Below are 19,806 nucleotides of genomic sequence, written 5' to 3' on the forward strand. Positions count from 1 at the left end.
GAACAATGCCTGAACTTAACTTCTGGCTTCCACATGCACTTACATGTGGGCCTGCACAAACATTTGCATCTGCTTGCGAAAACACACACGCATGCACATGTACATGCTCGCACATATGCCCACACATGAACAACACATCACACACATGCATGCATGCACACACACAGCCCAGAGTAGCTACCCTGCCCTTCTCCATCTAATGGCACAGGAATGTACTGTGTAGCAGGTTACAAGCCCTCACCAGATGCTGAATCTTCCCACACTCCTTTGGCCTCTGAAACTAGGAAAAATAACTTTAGTTTATAAGTTACCCAGTGTGTGGTATATTGTTATAGACCCACAAGGCACCATGTAAGGACCTGAAGTGGGCAAGGCTCAGCATAGCCTGCAATCATGGTGGCTTTTCTGCACAGCCCCACGTAGCTGTGCCTGCTAAGCAGGGATGGGAAGATAGTGTCGTCCTCTGCTGCATTCTCATGCTCAGCTCTGCAAGCTGACTGTGCCGTCTTGTCTACAGCCAGACCACTCTGAGCATGCCTGATCTCATCCAACTGGCCATTTCTGTTGTGCTGCTGTGTGCTGAACTCTACTTTGTGGCCTCATAGGGAGCCTTCAGGAATCCCTGGGTTCTCTTAAAGAGTCCTAACTCAGTCCCCAGAACCCAGGACCCAGACAGAGCCAACCTGGTCCACAGGAGAAAGTTCTCTTTGAATAGTAGTACCCAAGAGAGTTTCCACAGGTAACAGTGACAATCGTCTTTGATTGTCAGGTAGCCATGCATGCAACAAAGGGACAAGCTCTTCTGTGGGTTTCCAGAATATTCCATCCAAAGCCCCTCTCTCCTTTGCTAGCAGCACTATGTGACTTCTGCCTTTATTGTGCTGCCCAGCTGCCATCTTTGGAAGTATCTATTACCCTGGGTAACACAGAAGCACTTATCTACTGCAAGAGCTGATGGGGGAGGAAACGAACCCACTGGATAAGCAAAGCCATGGAAGAGAAGGGCAGGTAGAAGTCAGACATGACCCATCCAGATCTCCTGTCCTTTAGAAATGACAAGCAGGTTCCTGGCATGATGGGTGTTTAACAATACTGTCGGGGATTTCAATTGCATGTGTATAAAATGTTACACAAAGGCCTAACATTCTGGATGGCTTACATTTCTCAAAAGAGAGAAAGGCATATAGTAAACATCCCTTGCCTGCTGTGTGATACGACACTAGCGAGGCCCAAGGAACCAATCCATGAAGCAGTCTCCTGTCCACTAATAATAGTTGCAAAAAGACACAGTTCACAAATCTACGCTGCATTTAAAGATAACAAACATGCATACCGAGTCTGTAGAGTAGTGAAGCCCTCAGAAGACACCTTTTAGGTGCACGAGGGTCCCTCTAACTTAGGGATTCTCAAGTTTGGGGTGTCGTAAACATAACAAGAAAATGCTGAGGGTGACGGACCCCTCTTCCAAGGAATGGAAGAGAAAACAAACACACACACCCTTTGTGCACACAGCTGCGCACACATCATCTGGAGGCTGATCGCTGAACCCCTCTCCTGCCATGACTGAAGAATCCCCCTACTGTGATCCCTGGGCTTTCAGGGGCCAATGACTGCTCTGGGCTGAGTTTGAACAGCAACATCAAGGAACACAGGTCAACTAGCTTCCCAAAGACAGATGGGAATGTTTCAGACTTTGTGGGTCTGTCTGTAGCAATTACTCAACTCTACCAAGGTAGCAGAAAGTGGACATGACCATGTTCTAGTGAAGCTTGTTTTACAAAAACGGAAGTAGAAGCTGCATGAGAGAGAGAGAGAGAGATAGAGAGAGAGAGAGAGAACAGGGGAAGGAACTAAAGGCCACTGCTCTTGCCCAGCATATGTGAGGCTTTAGTTTAATTCCCAGCCCTGGAAAGTAAAAGAAACCCAGTACAAAGAACACAATAGGAAAATCCCCAAGCTAAGCCAAGCTCGGGGATCTTTAAATGGCTGTGCTTATTTCTGCCAGGTATTTATCACACTCACTTGTTATTCTCTGACCAGCAATACCATGTATGACACTTCTTTCCTCCTAAACAATTTGCTGTGAACAAGCCATTGTTCCCTTTCCAGCTAACACAATGAAGGCAGAATGATTCCATGGTATCACCATTTCCTGAAAGACCCTTTGCGACCTCGTCCTCTAACGCACTGTGCTGTTGTATTAATTGACAGGTGACCACAAACCAGATGACAAAGAAGCACATTCGTGCATGTTCCCAGGGGTCCTTTCTGGAGGAGGCTGCTGTCACTGTTTGAACAAACCTGGCAGCTGTCACACTCTGCCACCTCCAGGAGGGTTTTGTTTCCCTGGCGTCTAGAACCACAAGAGGTGCTCTCTGGCCTCTGCTTCCCTTTGTGGCAGAAGGTCAGGTGTTCAGCCATGAGATGCCCATCTGCCCCCCCTCCCTTGGCTTACATCACAGCCTGGAGGCTCCATGGAAAGTGCATGGGTTGGACAGGTTTCCTCCAGAGCCCCACATCTGGAGCAAAGGCCTGAGCACACACTAGCCACCCTGCTCCGAAAGGATTGCAGGAAGCAGGGCTGCTGGACAAATCCAAAAATAAAAATTTGTTTTCAATTCTCATATACCCTGTATAAAAGCCAACTCTCGCTAGAAGTAACTTAGGCCTGTGGTGAACCACAATACTGATGCTTTGGGAAACCATGCTGCAGTTTATTAAGAAACTTAATATAGAATTACCATTTCATTTAGCAAATCCACTGTGGGCACATGCCCAGAAAAAACAAAAACAAGACCTTGAAGACTTAAAGATATATGTTGCAGATTATTTCTAATAGATAAATTAAGAAAAACTCAGGCATCACAGACAGATGAACAGATAGGTAAATTACAATACGTTCATATAACAAACTACTATGTAGCCTTAAAAGGACAAAAAGCCTGCCACCTGTTATAATATCAATGTGTCTTGAGGTCACTACACTGAGTAAGTCAGCCACAGAAACACAAGGATCATATGACCCCACTGAAGCAAGGAAATTCATACAGTCAAAGGGATATGGCTTCACGGCACAATGCCCTCCCGCTATGTACAAGGCCCTGGTTTCCCTCCTGAGCAACACATGCACACACACACATACTTATAAACACAGGCATACATGCACACACACGCACATACTTATACACACAGGCACACATGAACACAGACATGCACACGCATGCACATACTTATACACACAGGCAAGGCATGCACACACAAGCACATACACACACACTTGCACACACAGGCACACGTGTGCACACATATGCATACTCTTGTACACACATAGGCACACATGTGCACACACATGTACACATATACATATACTTGTACACACACTTAGACACACATGCACCGGCATACATGTGCACGCACATGCACACATACACTTGTACACAACATAGACACACACAGGCACACACACACATGCGCATGCACACATGCACACAAATGCACACATACACATACAAGTGTACACACAGGCACACACACAGGCATACAGGCACATGCATACACATGCACACACGCACACATACACTTGTACAAACACATAGACACACATACATACACACACAAGCACAAGGGATAGAGGGTGTGAGAGAGATAGTGATGGTTGTCAGGAACCGAGAGGTGTTTTAAAAGGTAGCATTAGTATTAAGAGATACAGAGTTTAAATTCTACAAAACAAAACTAGAAAATTCCAGAAATTGTGGCGGTGAGTATTTAACATCAGTGAACCATACATTTAAAATAAAGCTGGGGCTGAGAGGTGTCTGAGTTGGTGAAGTGTTGCTTAAGCACACGAACCCGAGTTCAGCTCCCCAGAAGGCATTGCAAAGCTCCGAGTGCAGCAATGAGTGCTGCAATGCTTGCGTGACCTTTGCACCAGGTAGGCAGGCACAGGCAGACACCTGCAGCGCTCCCCAGCACTTCTCTGAGTCCGTCCGGGGCATTGGGCTCAGAGACTGAACATCTCAAGAATGTGAGATGGAGAGTGAGAGAAAAACATATTCAGTGTTGACTTCTGACATCTGTACACACAAACATAGGCATGTCCTGGGACGTGTATGTGTGCAAGTGCACATGCACACACACAAACATATGCACATACCAATATACACACAGGCATATGCCACATGTATAAAAATTACATGAATATAAAATAAAAAGACTAAAATGAAAGAATGTTATATGTATTTCACCTTAAGAAAAAGTAAAATACATTCAAGGCACAAAGCTCAATACATTGCAAGGCAGGAGGAACCCTACAGTGACTTTACAGCAAAACAAAAGGGAGTCTTTCATCACTCCAGGCTGGTGGAGGAGTTCTTCCTCACTCCAGGCTGGTGGAGGAACTCATGCCCAGTCTCCCGAGTCTCTCGCTTGCTCCTTGGCCTTGCTCTGGCTTACAGAGAACTCACAGGAACATTTTTCATCCAAAGGTAAAATTCCACACAGACAGGTCAGGGCATGGGTCCTCTCGTATCTACTTAGGAATAAGGTAACAGGAGCATGGATGCCCAGGTCACATGATTTAAACCCTTTATCTCTTGTGAGGGCAATAAAACTTGATTTCTCAAGGGATTTGTAAAGTGCATTTAACCTAGCTTTGAAAGGCTCTGATGACCTTTAGATATTCACATAGCCTTGCAAAAATCATGCTTCTTTAATCTCTTGATTAACAATTTATGCAGAGCAAATAACAGGGCCTGATTCCTTCACTTTACTCCCTTTCTTCTCCCGGGGCCATCCCTGGACACAAGACCAGACCCTATGAGGTTTTCACACAGCTAGGGAAGCAGGCTAACGTGCCCTTTATGGTCATGAGTAGAGGTGACAGTTTGGATGTGTGAAGGGGGAAACACCAGACCTCAGAGAAAACCTCACTGAATAATCAAGTCATCCCAAAGATCGGAGCTCTTCAGGGGCTGACACCAGCACCTGCTGTTCAGCTGCCATCTGCACTGACTCTACCACCCAGGAACTTCTGAACAGAAACAAAACAAAACCAAAGCAGATCTCCCTTCCAATAAGATGTTGAAGTTTTTAGCTTATATTTGAAGAGTGCTTCGCCCCCCTGCGGGTTCTGAAGGTTCCACTGTCATTTCATTTCAAGGGTCTTAAGACACAGCTGGGGCCGTGCTAAACTCAATCTGCCGTCAGAATAAGACTACAGGCTCCTCTCTACCACACCAGCAAACCCACTCTTGTGGGGCCTCCCGGAATGGCAGCCATCACTGTCCCTTAAAAAATCTGACCTTGAACCCATTTGAAAGCTTATTCAATGCACATTGCTACAATTTCAATGTGCACCCCAAAATGCACACGTTGTGGCTTGATCCCCAGTATAAAGGGATGAGGAGGAGCCAAGGTCATGAAGGTGGTAGTCACAACCCAAGCCAGCCATCGTGCAGGGACACAGCTAGAAGTCGCCCTCTGTGCAATGGCTCTCATCAGACACCAGATTTCCCTCGATCATGGGCGTTTGCCTTCCAGAATGGTGAGGATTATATCTAGTTCTTTCTAAGTCAGCCTATGGCATTCTGTTACCGTGGCCTAATGCGAGTGAGAGATACACTTTCTAATTCTCAATGCGACCTGGCTCTCTTTTCCTTCTCTCTAAGATGTAAAAGTTACCCCCTCTCACACAGGGACTGTCTGCTATGGCATCTTGTAATGAAAATCAAAGGTTTAAAGCCATTATTATCAAATAGTGGGGCACTTCCTCGCAGCCACATATGTGGCCTCTCATCAGTCCCTTCGCTGCCGCACGCTGCTCACTCCCCAGACTTTGGACTTCTGCTCCTGCAGTGAGGACATTCCTTCCCTTCCTGTTCTGAAGAGGAAGGGGTCGTGGATTGCCAGAGGCTGCCTCTCAGCACCAGGGTGTCCCTATTCTCTTCCCCCAGTGTTGGCCCCACAGACGCCGGTGTCATCAACCTCACCACTGCATGTGACCATGAGGTGTCGTCTGCGCTAGCAGCACCAAGCTCAGGACTGGCGACTGCGGCTTACTTCCTGAGAAGAAAGCTAGAACAGGCACTGCACTCCTCGGGGTTCTGAGCTGCCCAAAGACAGTTCAGAGGTCTGACCTGTCAAGACCCTTTAGAAATTCTTCGGTTTGAACTTGAATCTCCCACACAAGTACTGAGGGTGTACTGAGTGTACCCACTTAGCAAACCAGAGGTCCTGGGCTCAAGCTGACACCATCACTTTTACTTTTTTTAGTATTCAATTTTTAATTTTTTTTTTGGTCCTAAGAATTAAATCTAGGACTTCCTATATGCTAAGAAAGTACTCTCCCACTGAACCCCAACAACCTTCATTCGTATCTAAGATGTCTCTCTCATCCCATCTTCGGCTCACCCACAGGTTTGACCTTAAATCCACTTACAAGCCTTCTCTGCTCCACTGACCCAGGCTGTCTTGTGAGCTGCCCCCCTCTGGCTGGGGATTTTGACAGTAGCCCAGCGTGGAACTCTGTTAAACTTCGTGTATTGGGCACCGCAGTCCTGTTGTCACACCTGTGGGAGTTCACGACCCTCTCCCAACACTGCAGTACCAGCCTTTCCCACAGCTCCTGTGACAGACAACCACCCCATGCCTCCCAGGGCTCTCCCGACCCCAGCCTTGCTAGCTAGCCCAGCAACTCCAGGCTAGCCTCCACTCCATTCACTCTGCAGGACTCTGACACATGCTGACACACCTCCCCTCTCCAATTCCTCTGGACCTGTGCCCCAAGGCATTGTCTTATCAAGGGTTTCCTTGAGCCCTGTTGGGGTTTGAATGAGAATGGCTACCATGTGTTTGACTGCTTGGTCCCCAGTAATTGAAACTATTTAGGAAGGCTTAGGAGGTGTGGCCTTGCTTGGGCAAGTGTGTCACCCTGAGTGGGCTTTGTATTTTCAAAAGCCCTTGCCATACTGAGTCTGCCTCTGCCTGCAGCTTGTGGATCAGATGTGAGCTCTCAGCTACCTCTCCAGCACTATGCCTGCCGCCATGCACCCCCATGAGGTTCCCTGTGAACTAACTCGGTGAAACTATAAGCAAGCCCCCAATTAAATGCTTTTTCTATAAGTTGCCTTCTCCTCACAGCTATAGAACAGTAACATGACTTTTATGAAATGACATCTCCTAGTATCTTTTGTTCATTTTCTTTGTTTGCCATTAAAAAAAAAGATTGAGAAACACATATGCCCCCTCCCTGTTCCAGCCTGTGTGACATCACCCTATCTCCTTGCATGATCAGCTCTCTGCACTTTTCTCCTGCTGTGACCCCAGCATGTGGAGCTATGCTCTGCGCTCAGCACACACTCAAAATAAGGCTGCCTCTGGGCTCCTCTCCCATCAACCAGCAATTAATAAGTCCTGTGAGGGGGCAGGGAGAGCTGCTGGCCAACTCTGTCTGTCTGGGATCCACAACACTGTTTACATTTCCCTGGCTCGTTCAATGTTTTTGCAAGAGGCATTGCTATTTCTACAGTCTTTGTAACCATTAATAATTGCCCCCAAATGTCTGGATGACTACATATTCTAAGAGAGATGCTCACGGTTTTTATGTCAAACGCAATGAAGGAGAAGAAACAGAGTGGCCTGTAGCTCAGTGTCAGACTGCATGCTTAATATGTGTGAAACCTTCGCTTCAGTCCCAACAGCTCCAGGGAAAATAAGTCAGTGTTCCTTGGCTAGCAGTCACCCTCCCCAACGCCGCTAGAAGTCAACTGAAGATGTGAGAGCAATATCCTTGCTTAAATGCACAGACTTTGGCTGGAAGTGGCCTGAACAAAACATAGCAGCCAGATTAGCAACAGTGAAAGCTTTCTAATAGCAGGGTTGAGTAGACAAAACAAGCCCTACCAGCAGGTTCAGGGGAAGGCCTTTCTTTCCAAAGAGCTCCTGCCTAGATGTGGAGTGGGCTGTGGTAGAGAAAGCACTGGAAGTGGGGCGAGCAGGTGTGCTCCGACTTCTCAGTTCTCATCCTTCACTTCCTGCAAGAAATCAAAACCAACCTGAGCTCCGAACCTTTCTCGCACCTCTCACAGGGGCAGCAGCATCTGGTGCAGGCTGAAAGGCTTTGCTGCAGCCTCTACTGTGTTCAGCAGGGACTGCTCTGGACCTCCACAGCTGCCTTAACGCAAGGATGCTCACTTTCCTCACGTGATCACAGCACCCACATCCATACCTGGTCTGAAGATAGGTAAGTAGCATCCAGGCTGCTACAAGTTCTCTAACCATTAATAATTGTTCCACATTTTATTCCTGCTAACTCAAATCACTTCCATACTGCTTACAGAGCCTAATACCATGTAAATTCTGGGCAAATCATTCATGAAGCCAGTTTTTTTTCTTTTGATGAGAGTATGAACAAGGAATCTGTAAATACACAGACTATACTGAAACTTGGAAAGGTTGAATGGTTTCTGGCTCAACTCGATTGAAAAACAAGGCTGAGTTCTATACTACACAGTCTGCTTTCTTTATAGAAAAATCTTCATTTCGTTTCTTTAAGGAATTCCTCTGGGCCCATTATTATACTTTATAAGAAGTACGTTTTAGAAGACATTGGGGTCCCCTCTTGGGGACGTTTTAGGAGACACATTAAGAAGGGTCTGAGTCCCTGAGTTGAAGTAGCCAAAGGTGATTACCAGAATCATACTGAAATCTGTGCACTTTTTTTTAAAAATGTGGAGAAAGAACTTTTAAAAGTTGAAGTGGGCAGTGCTACACTGTAGCTTCTCACTGTACCCCTCAGGCAGACAGGTCTCCCTCATTAACTGAGTTTTAAGTGGCACCTTGCTTCTTGATGAAGCCCTGGCAGGTTCTATGAATGTAGGACCATTCTCAGCATTTCCCAGAGCTCAGCATCCCTAGTGCTAAGAGACTCTCACGTCTCTGTTCAAACTGTCAGGGAGACATGGAGGAGCAGCAGCTAGTGGACTCCCTGTCTCTGGAAGAGGCCCTTTCCTTTTACTGCCCAACTGTGGATTTTATAGCCACCTCAGTAATTCCAGAGCAATGAAAGCCCACGAATCAGAGCTGCCGGAACTGAAGTGGCAAGGCTTCCTCTACAAGACAATTGACTGGCCAAGTTACCTGTCCTGCTGTGCCTTCATGCCTCCTTCCGGAAAGCCATAAAAACAGCACCTCACACAGTTCCTGCGTGGTGAGGGGAGAAAGCCCGAACAAAGCCCACCCGCGGCGCATGGCCTGGCACACAGCAGCCACTTGGCGGGTGCTACCATTATTCCATCCCATCACTTTTTCTTCTGGGGTTTTAAGTGGAACTGGAGGAGGAACAAAGTTCCCTAAACACTTTCAACAATTCCTCCACATCTTTAAAATGGTTCTCCTGTAGATCTCCAGTAAAACAACTCAAACAGCTGGCATAATTCCACAAAACTGGTGGCCAGCTCTAATTGCCAATAAAACTCAAACTACTGAAAGGTAGAACCCGAGCTGCCTATAGCTGTTTGGACCATAAGAAACTTATATTGAGGGATCTCAGGAAAAGAGGATTTTACTCTGTACCATTTCTATGAGAAACATAGTCACACAAGAACTGGCAAATAGTATCTAGAAACAGGGAGGTTAAAACTGCAGCATGCGATTTTACAGCTGGCCCAAGCTACTTCTTTCAGCTCATGCTGAGAAAGACCCTCCAGGTGACCCCTCACCAGGTGGCCCCAGAACTCACACACAAATGGGCCCTGGCCAATTTCCTATGCTGCCCAGTCCAAGACAGAGGGACAGGAGCAGGGACAAAACACAGTGTCTTTCTTAGTCCTTATAACAGCGTAGGGAGGGCATCTTAGCCGCCTGTTTTATAGATAAATAAGCCCTCAGAGTCCCTCAGTGAGCTTCAGGGTCAGCTTTAAACTGAGACAATATAAACCAGACAGTCTCAAAACACAAATCCACTTGGTGTAGCCTTTATAAAATCAAGCCTAGAAGTTTCTATGTAAACCCAAATAGTTAAATGACCAATAAGAAGTCACATTACACCAGAGCAGGTGTCCCTATTTATTCCCCATCTCAGAATCTTACACAGCCATCTGTTCTTGTGCCTGAAAATAATGGGCTCATTCTCTAGACCGTTGTCTTTCCAGCCATGACCCAAAAATCCCACTGAAAATCCAACAGCAACATCTGCCTGACATCTTACAATTTATATATAGTTTTATCTGCAGCATCTTCCCTGAGACACGTGGAAAACACATAGTATCACCTATCATCAAAGGCCAGGGTGACGAGGTGAAGTGCAGTCCAGAGCTGGCCTCAGCAGCACAGAATACCACAGCCCAGAACACCCAAGGAACCAGGAGGCAATGAGGACAACCGTCTGGAAACAGTGGCTTCAAAGGAAAAAAATCCACCATTATCTCTCTCTCCTTCCAATTGGAGACTTAAGCATATATACAAAAGCAATATTGACCAATTCTCAAGAGACAGCCCCATTTGAGAAGAGAGCCTCCTCTGTCTGCCTGAGCAGTGACAGTGTCTGCAGACACTAATGTGGTGGCTCCCGGCTCAGGGGTGCTGCGTGACTAAGCGGCACGGTTGTCTGGAGTGACAGTACAGCTCCTAAACTGACCGGGAGATGACTCAGTATCCTCCATGGGGCTTCCCCTAAGCTCAGAGACCAGTCCTGATCAGCCTCCCAGGAAACCGGTCTGTGACCTTCAGCAGATCCTCTGCAGGGGTCATCGCTGCCATCAAGCTGTGGTGCTTGCTTCCGCATGACTTTGAGCAGTTCTGAGTTAATTGTCTAGGCTACAGTTTGCAAGTCAGGACTCTCTCTCCCTCCCTCCCTCCCTCTCTCCCTCCCCCTCCCTCCCTCCATCCCTCCCCCCTTCTCTCTCTTTTTCTCTCTTCATCCCTCCCACCTTCCCTCCCTCTCTCCCTCCTTCCCCCCCCCCGCCCCCGTGCGTGTTCGCAAGCTCATATGTGGGAGGTGCTATACATATATGTACAGGCAACAGGACAACCTGGACTGTCATACTTCAGGTGTCATCCACCTTGCTTTGTTTGCCTTGTTGGCCCAGAACTTGCCTATTAGACTAGGCTGGCTGCAGTGAGCTCCTGCACCTTGGACAGGGATCACAAGTACATATCACCAGGCCCTCAGCCTTGCAAAGCAGGTACTTTGTGGATGGAGATCTCCCCAGATTCCCAGACTAGACATCAGGACTTTAGAAGTGTAACTGGTGACTCTACCAAGCACCCAAAATTGAGACCCACAGCTATGGGAAGTAAGAGCCACACCTTATCTTGCTGGTCTGGAGGTCAAATACCTGCAACTCACCCCACAAGCCACGGTCACGGCTGGCAGGGATGTTTCCTTCAAGGCTCAGAAAGATTTGTCCTCTGTTCCATTTTCAGCCTCCAGTGGCTTATGCACCGGAGGCTCAAAGGCCCTTCCAAACTGCCCTCACCCCTTCCTCTAGCAATGAAACGGGTCTCCCAGTGTAAGTTCTGACTGCCCCTCTTAGGAAGACTCTTGTGACTGCATTAGGCCCACCTGATACCTGAGACAAACTCCCATCCCCACCCAGCAACTTGGCTTAACCACTTGTGAAGTCTGTTTGCTGTGTAAGCTTTTTGGATGAAGGTTAAGAGCATTTTGGAGCTGAGGTGCATGCAGTCTGCTAAAGGCAGGCTTCGCCACTGCTCACACAGTACCTCCTCTCTTCCGCAGAGGCCGCTTGCACTGATTAGTTTGACCTGGGAAGGAAGTCTCAATGGGGAGATTTCCTAGATCAGGTTAGCCTGCGGGCCCCTGTGTGTGCCTGTGAGGGGTTTCCTAGATCAGGTTAGCCTGCGGGCCTGCCTGTGAGGAGTGTCCAAGTTCAGGTTAGCCTGCAGGCCTGCCTGTGAGGGGTGTCCTAGATCAGCTTTGCCTGCGGGTCTGCCTGTGAGGGGTTGCCTGCTAGTCCCAGCCAGCCATTTTCTGGAGTAAAGGGTGATTTCAGCCAGGGCCACCAGAAGGCAATGAGGGTTTCTGCCTAAAGGGTAGATCTCTACTGCTAACTTGGGGTTTCTCTACTGCCCCCATTTCTCCTTCTTACTCTCTCCCCCTCTCTCCACTAATGCGTCAGAATCCATTGCTGAATTAACACTTTAACAATGGAAGAGAGTAAACAGAGCCAGGCCAATCTTACTGGCAAGCCTTTGTGTTCAGTCTGATGTGGACATAGCAGGGAATCGGAATGCAACTGGCACCAGAGCAGCGAGCTGCACGACCTCCCCAGAATCGGAATGCAACTGGCACCAGAGCAGCGAGCTGCACGACCTCCCCAGAATCGGAATGCAATGGCACCAGAGCAGCGAGCTGCACGACCTCCCCAGAATCGGAATGCAATGGCACCAGAGCAGCGAGCTGCATGACCTCCCCAGACTGCAGGGGACAGGGAAACAGCATCAAAAGGTCACGTGGAAGACTTCAAGTGAGGAGGTAAGTTAACCGAGCCGATGTGGGGGAGGGGTGCAGAACTGCCTAGAGAACTGTGTAGCTTGTGGCCCTGGAACATGCAAACCCCTGAACCCACCCTACAGGATTATAGCCTGAAGCTGGAATGACTTAGGGGCAGTAAGAGTCACCTCACGTCCCAAAGAGACCTGAGAGAAGCAGCTGCGGTCCTTAGCTCAGAAGAGCAAGCTACTGTATTTTGTAAAGTTTTTCCATCAAAAGAGTATGTTAATTTGTTTCTCTGTTGCAATGATAAAATACAGACTAAAGGGGATTTGAGGAGAAAGGTGTTTATTTCAGCTCACACCTCCAAATCATTGAGGAAGTCTGTCCTTGAGGAAGGCAGGGCAGGGGTCTGGGGGCAGGAACAGAGGCAGAAGTCAAGGAGAAACACTATTTACTGGCTTGATCTCCGTAGCTTGCTCAACCTGATTTCTTATATTACCCAGGACCACCAGCTCAGGGGTGGCACTGCCCACAGTGGGCTGGGACCTCCCACATTGATGATCAATTAAGAAAATGCCCCATAGACATGCCCACAGGCCAGTGGAATGGAGGCAACGCCTCAGTTGAGATCTCCTATCCCCAGGTGACTCTCATTTGTATAAAATTGACAAAATCCAGCACAGGCCATAGCACCTGGAATTCTGATTTAACATCACAGCCTTAAAACAAAGTGATGGGGCAGGACGGTGTGGTGCACTTGGAATCCTAGTATGCATGGGGCAGAGGCAGTGGGATCTGGCGCAGGTTTCAGGCCAATCTGGCTTACACAATGAGCTCCAAACCAGCCAGGACTACACAGAAAGACTTTATCTCCCAGGGCAGGAGAGACAAGGAAGGGGAGGAGAAGGAGTGAGAGGAAGAGGGAAGAAGGGAGGGAAGGAGGGAGGGGAAGAAGAGAGGGAAGCATAAGCAGCCACCACACTGGTTAAACTCGAGATAAAGTGCTCCGTTTTCCTCACGCCTTAACATCACCAGTGGATATTTCCCACATTCAGGTACTGAAAGTTCCTGGGTTCTAATCCCACCTATGCCACCAACTTGGTACGTCACTCCAGACAAGTCATCAACCTCAGTGGGCAACAGGGTTAGCATCCATAGTGGGCATAATGGCCTCCTGAGGTCTTTCCCAAAAGCTGCTTCTAAAGACTTCCAAAAGACTCATTAACAAGATTCACTGGCTGATTTCTGAAATTTGATTCTGAGTTGGTGAGAAGAAATGACGAGAGCAGGGCCAGTGATCAAGACTCTTAAACACTGGATGCTAAAGAAAATATCCAAGCTGGAAAAACACACTTGCCGAAGCATCAAGGGCTTGGAAAAGTAGAAATACTGGGAACCCAAGAATCATTCACAAATCCTGTGGGCCTGTATGCAAGAGAGGCTTCATCAAGCCTGTCACCTCCAGCACCCAGAACCAAGAACAGGCCGAAAAGAAAAGGATGAGGACATGAATCCCAGACAGTCACAGCTGAGACCCTTACCCCCTGGAAGTGTCTGGCAGGAACATCTGGGCCACTGCTCTGCGGACAGGGCCGTGCTCTGCATCTGAAAGCTCCCGGTCTCAAATACTGACTGCCTGGTCTCCAGCTGCTGTGCTCTTTGGGGCAGCTGTGGAAGCTTTAGGTGAGGTGTTGTTGGACAATGCCAGCCCATGAGCTCCCACCTTGTGCTGGACCCTTCCTGTTCACTATTCTCCACACAGGCTCCACCACCACGATGCTCTTCCCAGCCACACAGGACACAGGATCGTGAACTGAAGCCAAGAGCTGACAAATCTTCTCCCACCTTTATCCCACCTTTAAGCTGTTTCTGGTGTGAGATTCCCCTCTGTATGCTGTGAATACCATTGGTTAATAAAGAAACTGTCTTGGGCCTGCACAGGGGATAGAGATAGGTGGAGAAAACTAAACTGAATGCTGGGAGAAAGAAGGAGGAGTGAGAGAGAAGCCACATAGCCCTGCTGGAGAAAGACACTGGAACCTTGCCGGTAGGCCACAAACCTCATAGTAAAATATAAAATAATTTATACGGGTTAATTCTAGATGTAAGAGCTAGCTAGCAATATGCTTAAGAAATTGGCCAAGCAGCGATTTAATTAATACAGTTTCTGTGTTGTTATTTCGGGTCTGAGGTGCCGAGCAGCCGGGAAGTAAACAAGCAGCCTCCTCCTTACATCATGCTTCCATCAGGTATTTGGCTATAGGGACAAGAAGGCTAAGAGACGGCCACTCTTGCAGCTGGAAACAGGGGTGTTTAGCCTTATTACATGTTCCCTCTGTTGTGCCTCCTGGTTTCACGTCCTCCCTCACAGTGTAGATTCACCTTGGTACCTTGAGGTCCTAGAGAATTAGCCACAGAAAACACAAAGTAAATTTAGGGAGATGCCAAATCCTCCAGGGATTTAGACACTGACTGGCTGGCTCCGGCGGCAAATGTGCCTGCTTAAGTGGAAGAGCCCAGGGGAAGTGACGGGAAAATTGAGGACTTGCCATAAAAGCCATCTTCAAATCGCCATAATTATCACAGCAGCATCACCTAAGCTTTATTTACAAACACGCTCATGCCCGGTCTTTTCCCTCCTAATCCTCTTCTAGCAGCATAGCGGTTGCTCAGGACATTTTCAATTAATTAAGTAGTGAAACAAAGGGAATTGTGCATTCTTCAGTCAGCGCCCTGGGTGAACAAAAGCAGATATGGGGAGCAGAGAGAGAGAGCCTCAGCCTCTGCCCTCATGTGCAGACAACTGCTACACCGTGGTTACATCACACCCCAGCTTTCAGACCCATCTCGACAACCCCAACATCATAAGAGGAACAAACATAGACACTGTTTTATTCTCAACTTTTAAAACTAAGACCTCAAGCCAGACATGGTGGCTCTCACCTTTCATACCAGCCTGGTGGTCATTCTTGATGACAGAGCGAATTCAAGGACCTCCTGAGGCATAGGAGACTTTGTATCAAAAGATAAAACAAAAATACAATTATGAGAGTTTTATAAACTTTCATTGCTGTACAGACTAAAACCACATCACCTGGGGAGAGAGTCTCAAATGAGGTATTGTCTGTAATGGGTTAGCCTGTGCTATGTCTATTGTGGGAAGACACGGCCCTCTGGGGACGGCGAGTGGAAAACTCAAGCTGAGGACAAGCCAGCGCACACATTTCTCTGCACTCTGCCCTGACTATGGTGTCATTCGACCAGTTGTTTTATGCCCCCGCTACCGTGCCTTCCTCCTTGTGACAGTATATAGCCTGGAATTATGAGCGAAAATAGGCTCTTTATCCCTGAAGCTCTTTTGTTCAGGGTGTTTTATCACAGTCACATAATGAAGCTGGAACCAAGAGGAATGGCCATGAAATGACACATCCAAGGTCACCTCATCTAATGGGGGGGTGGCTTTCAACGCCTCCTCCTCAAGAACCTGGCCCACTGTATCCACGTGACTTCATTTTCATGGTGAAACTAAAAATAATTTTTATATTAACCATTGTCATATTCTTCTAAGCTCTTGGGGCCTCTGAACAATCTGGTTTGAATCCTGGGGGGACAAAAACAAAAGCAAATTTTCAATAGCCACACATACAAAAAAAAAGGCATGTTCAATGTAATAGCAATGGGATGGCAAGTGCCCCGCAGCCCAGTGTTGCTGAGGGCTTCCTCTGAACTCTGGTCACCCCTCTAAACGGCCAATCCTTCTGCTTCATGGTCTTGTTAGGGTCACTAAGGGTGAAAAAGCAGTAAAGAATGCCCCCCCCCCCAAGTTCGGTCAACCACCGAAAGCAGGAGCTTGGCTCTGTGGCTCTGCTTTCGGGCACCAGACTGTTGAAAACCCTTCTTCATCAGTAGTTACTTGAAGTGGTTGTCAGGCAAGCCTCTAAACTTCAGCCTAAAAAGTGTTTCCCAAGACACTCATGTGCCCTCTGATGTTGAATCAGTGGACATTACAACAGCAGCAGAGACCACACACCATGTTGAGGAAGTGGCTCAAGTCAGCTTGATATGGAGTCTGTGCCATTGCTAAGTTTCTTAAAATGCACCAAGCCAGCTAACCCTCCCAGGGGATTAGAAAGACCACTTCTAAAAGTAGTCCCCACACTGGCAGAGGTTTCTGTGCAGCTCTAGGACACTCTCTGAGATTCCAATTGGGAGGAGAAGCTGTGACCTCCTGCCCATGTCTCCTGGACACAGGAGGCCATCGCTGGCACCTTCGCTGTCTGCATCTGAAGCTGACTAGCGTTTTGTCAGCGCCTCTGCCTCCAAGTCAGCCAGACCTGTCCCTTTGTACCCATGCATACTGAGGTGTGGGCTCTGTCCTGAGTCACAGCCTCCTTTGGAAAGCCTCCCATGTCACCCCCTAGACTCCTAACAGCAACTCACAACTCTGAAGCTTGCTCACATTCGCCCTCTCCTGTAGGCTAGTGTCTAGTAGGACAAGCCTTCAGGACTCCTCCCTAGGTCTAGCTGGCCCAAGAGTCAAGACCTCAGTGGACCTCTGGACTGGAGACTTGATCTTAATTAGTCCCTCAGCCCCAGCCTAGCTTTCTCATGCCCTAGAGATGAAGTTAGAGTGGCTGTCCTCATGATCACCTCTGCTGTTTCCAGGCGAGCAGCCATAGGCTCACGTACAATACCCTACGGAATGCCTTGCAAACACCATGACTCGGCAAAATTCCCCTGTTTTCACAGAGATGAGAGAACTGGGACCCATTTTACTAAGAAGTTTATTTGGCAAGACTAAAAGAAAGTGGGGATGGATGCTGGGGTCTCCTGGCTTGTCCATGCCGTGTGAATCCCACCTCAGGAAACTCCGGGTTTTTTATGCCCAGGGTGAAGTCAGCCACTGACTTCAGGAGAGCAGAAGAGGCATTTTCTAGCCCACAGGGGCCCTCTGAAGAGTCTCACAGCACAGTCCCACATTACAGACAAGTGTGAGTGCCTCCCTCAGGCGCCTACCAGGCACAGGCTCCGTTCAGTAGCAGACATGTGCTTGCTCTACCTCGCAGAATGGGACGGAGGATGCATCTGCTCAAATTCCCACCTCAGTGCTTCTGATAAAACCAATTGTTTCAAATAAAAGAGGAAGGGCTTCAGTACTCCCCACTGGTCCCATCTGAGCTTCTTGGTTGCAGGCTCAGCTGGCTTAAGTGAAATCAGCAATGGAGCATAAGAGAAGAGTTGAATAAACTCAAACTCCGAGTCACCTCAAAGTGCTTCGGGATTTTAGCACACCCCATTCCCAGGATACCATGGCATAGTCATTATAAACAACTACCGGCTCAGCTCAGAGTTCTGGGAGAGCCGAGGCTGCACGCCATCTGAGCAGCCATATGCTGTCTTGAGATGAATTGAAGTGTGAATGGATCTCAAACCATGGGAAGAGGTCGTGTCCCTCAAAAGAGAGACTGAAACTCTACAGTCCCTGATAGCTCAGAATGTGGGCTCATTTGGAAATACGGTTGCTAAAGGTATATTTAATTAAAATGAAGTCTTGTAAAGTAGGATTAATTCTTCTTCATCCAGCTCGAAGGATGTTCTTATCAATAGAAAGGGCATAATTGAGAGTTGGTCACATGACACAGTCAGCAGTGGAGTATCTCCAGGCTGGAGAACAGTAAGGATTGCTAACACTGTGGGAAACTACAGACCAAGGAGGGATTCTTCTCCATAGGCTTGAAAGGGGCACGACTTCAACTTTGATCTTCTAGTACTTGAGAGCCTCAGTTGTCACTCATTTACGGCATGTGGCTCATAGATCTCTTGTGCATTAATGTAACTGAAGAGCCACACAAACATCCTGATTTGGAAACAGCACCAAATGGCAAAGAAAAATATTGTCAGGGCCCACAGGTGTCCAGGGACAGAAAGGACTGCACGGGTGAAGCTGGAGAGGATGGCCGTAAGAAAGGGTTCAGCCAGAGAAGCTTCCTTCAAAATGAATGCCAACAACTGCAGTGACCCGAAAGACAGCTGAGAGCTCAGCCCTGAGCAGGACTTGTACACCCTACCCTCTAAGGCTCGGGAGTTACGGTGGAAGAGGAGAGGAAAAAACGTAAGAGCCAGAAGACAAAGAGAAAGGCAATGAAATACTGTCATGCCCTCACACAGCTATGTCCCCACAATAGGCTGACAATAAACTGGGTCTATCAACAATCAACCATGGAGTGAGGAGGAGCCGTTGACCCTCCCCCTCTCTGCTGAACTGTAGCTACTGATGGATTCTGTGGGAGAAGCAGCCATTGTCTTCAGCTCTGTATCCCTGAAGGACACAGGTGCCAGTGGATAGTTCCAACCCCGTGTTACACCTGGTCACACCAATTCCCCAGCTTCCTGGAAACTGACTGGGTGTCTGCTGGTCAGGACAGCCGGGATGCTAACCACCTGACATTACCACAGCATGCAGGTGAAGAGCAGCGTCAGGCCTGCAGGCTGTCCCCACTGCAGATGTGGACAAGGGTTACAGGCCTCCCACACATCTGCCTGGAGGTTCCTATAACTCTCTTCTCAACTTCAATAATTTTCTAGACCATGGCCCACAGAGCTCAAAAAGGTCTTCTTACTACTGTGTCCTAAAGGATCAATGCAGACCAGTCAAACAGAGAAGACATACCGGGCAAGGCATGCAGGGAGTGGCACATGGCACCTTAGTCCCTCTGGGCAGCACCCTCACAGTACTTGCAACACACCCACCAACTTCAAACTCTTTAGTCAGGCCAACTGTGATGTCCATGGAAGTTCCTTTATATGGGGCGGTTGAAGTAACAGTTGGCCATTGGCGATTGATCCAATTTTCAGTCCCTCCTTTTCTCCCATGGTGGTCACTTTGATGATCCCTCACCATCCTAAGGCACTTGAGAGTTCACCAAAGGTGACCTCATTGACAGAAGCTCAGGCGTTGTGGAGAGGAGTGTAAAGGGCTCTTTCTAGCCCTATACTGTAACGCGTTCCAAATCTCAGAAGCTGAGTGTAAGGAACCAAAACAAAGGCTAGGCTTCTCATCAGGCTCCTCTTGGAGACAAGAGAGACAGGTTTCCTTGGTAAACTGTTTCTTGTACAAATAAGCATGTGTTAAGTTCCCAAAACCCAGATAATCCCGGCACTAGGGAAGTGGAGAGAAGCCAGATCTCGGAGACTCACCTGCCAGCTGACTTAACCTACTGGTGAGTCCCAGGCCAGTGAGAAACACTGTCTCAAAAAACAAGGTTCATCGCACATGAGGAATGACCCCTGCGGTTGACCCCTGGTCTCTACATGCATGGGTGCATACATACACACACATGCACATGCAACAT

At 48.0% G+C, this 19,806-nt stretch overlaps 1 protein-coding gene across 8 annotated transcripts in view; it reads right to left on the reverse strand.

The window, feature by feature from the left end:
- Nucleotides 1-19,806, reverse strand: part of Rnf152 (ring finger protein 152) — a 74,532-nt gene that overhangs the window by 29,435 nt on the left and 25,291 nt on the right. Inside the window, exon 3 of one of the 8 annotated variants that reach the window (XR_007588280.1) lies at nt 8,012-8,030. The exons of the other annotated variants lie outside the window; for them this stretch is intronic. The gene's annotated coding sequence lies outside the window, so the exon portion shown is untranslated. Of the gene's footprint in view, nt 1-8,011; nt 8,031-19,806 lie in introns of those variants that run through there. 8 annotated transcript variants of the gene reach the window in all.

This window comes from Alexandromys fortis, unplaced genomic scaffold (assembly GCF_014885135.2).
Source record: "Alexandromys fortis isolate MF-2015 unplaced genomic scaffold, M_Fortis_MF-2015_v1.1 scaffold_96, whole genome shotgun sequence".
Taxonomy (NCBI): Eukaryota; Metazoa; Chordata; class Mammalia; order Rodentia; family Cricetidae; genus Alexandromys; species Alexandromys fortis.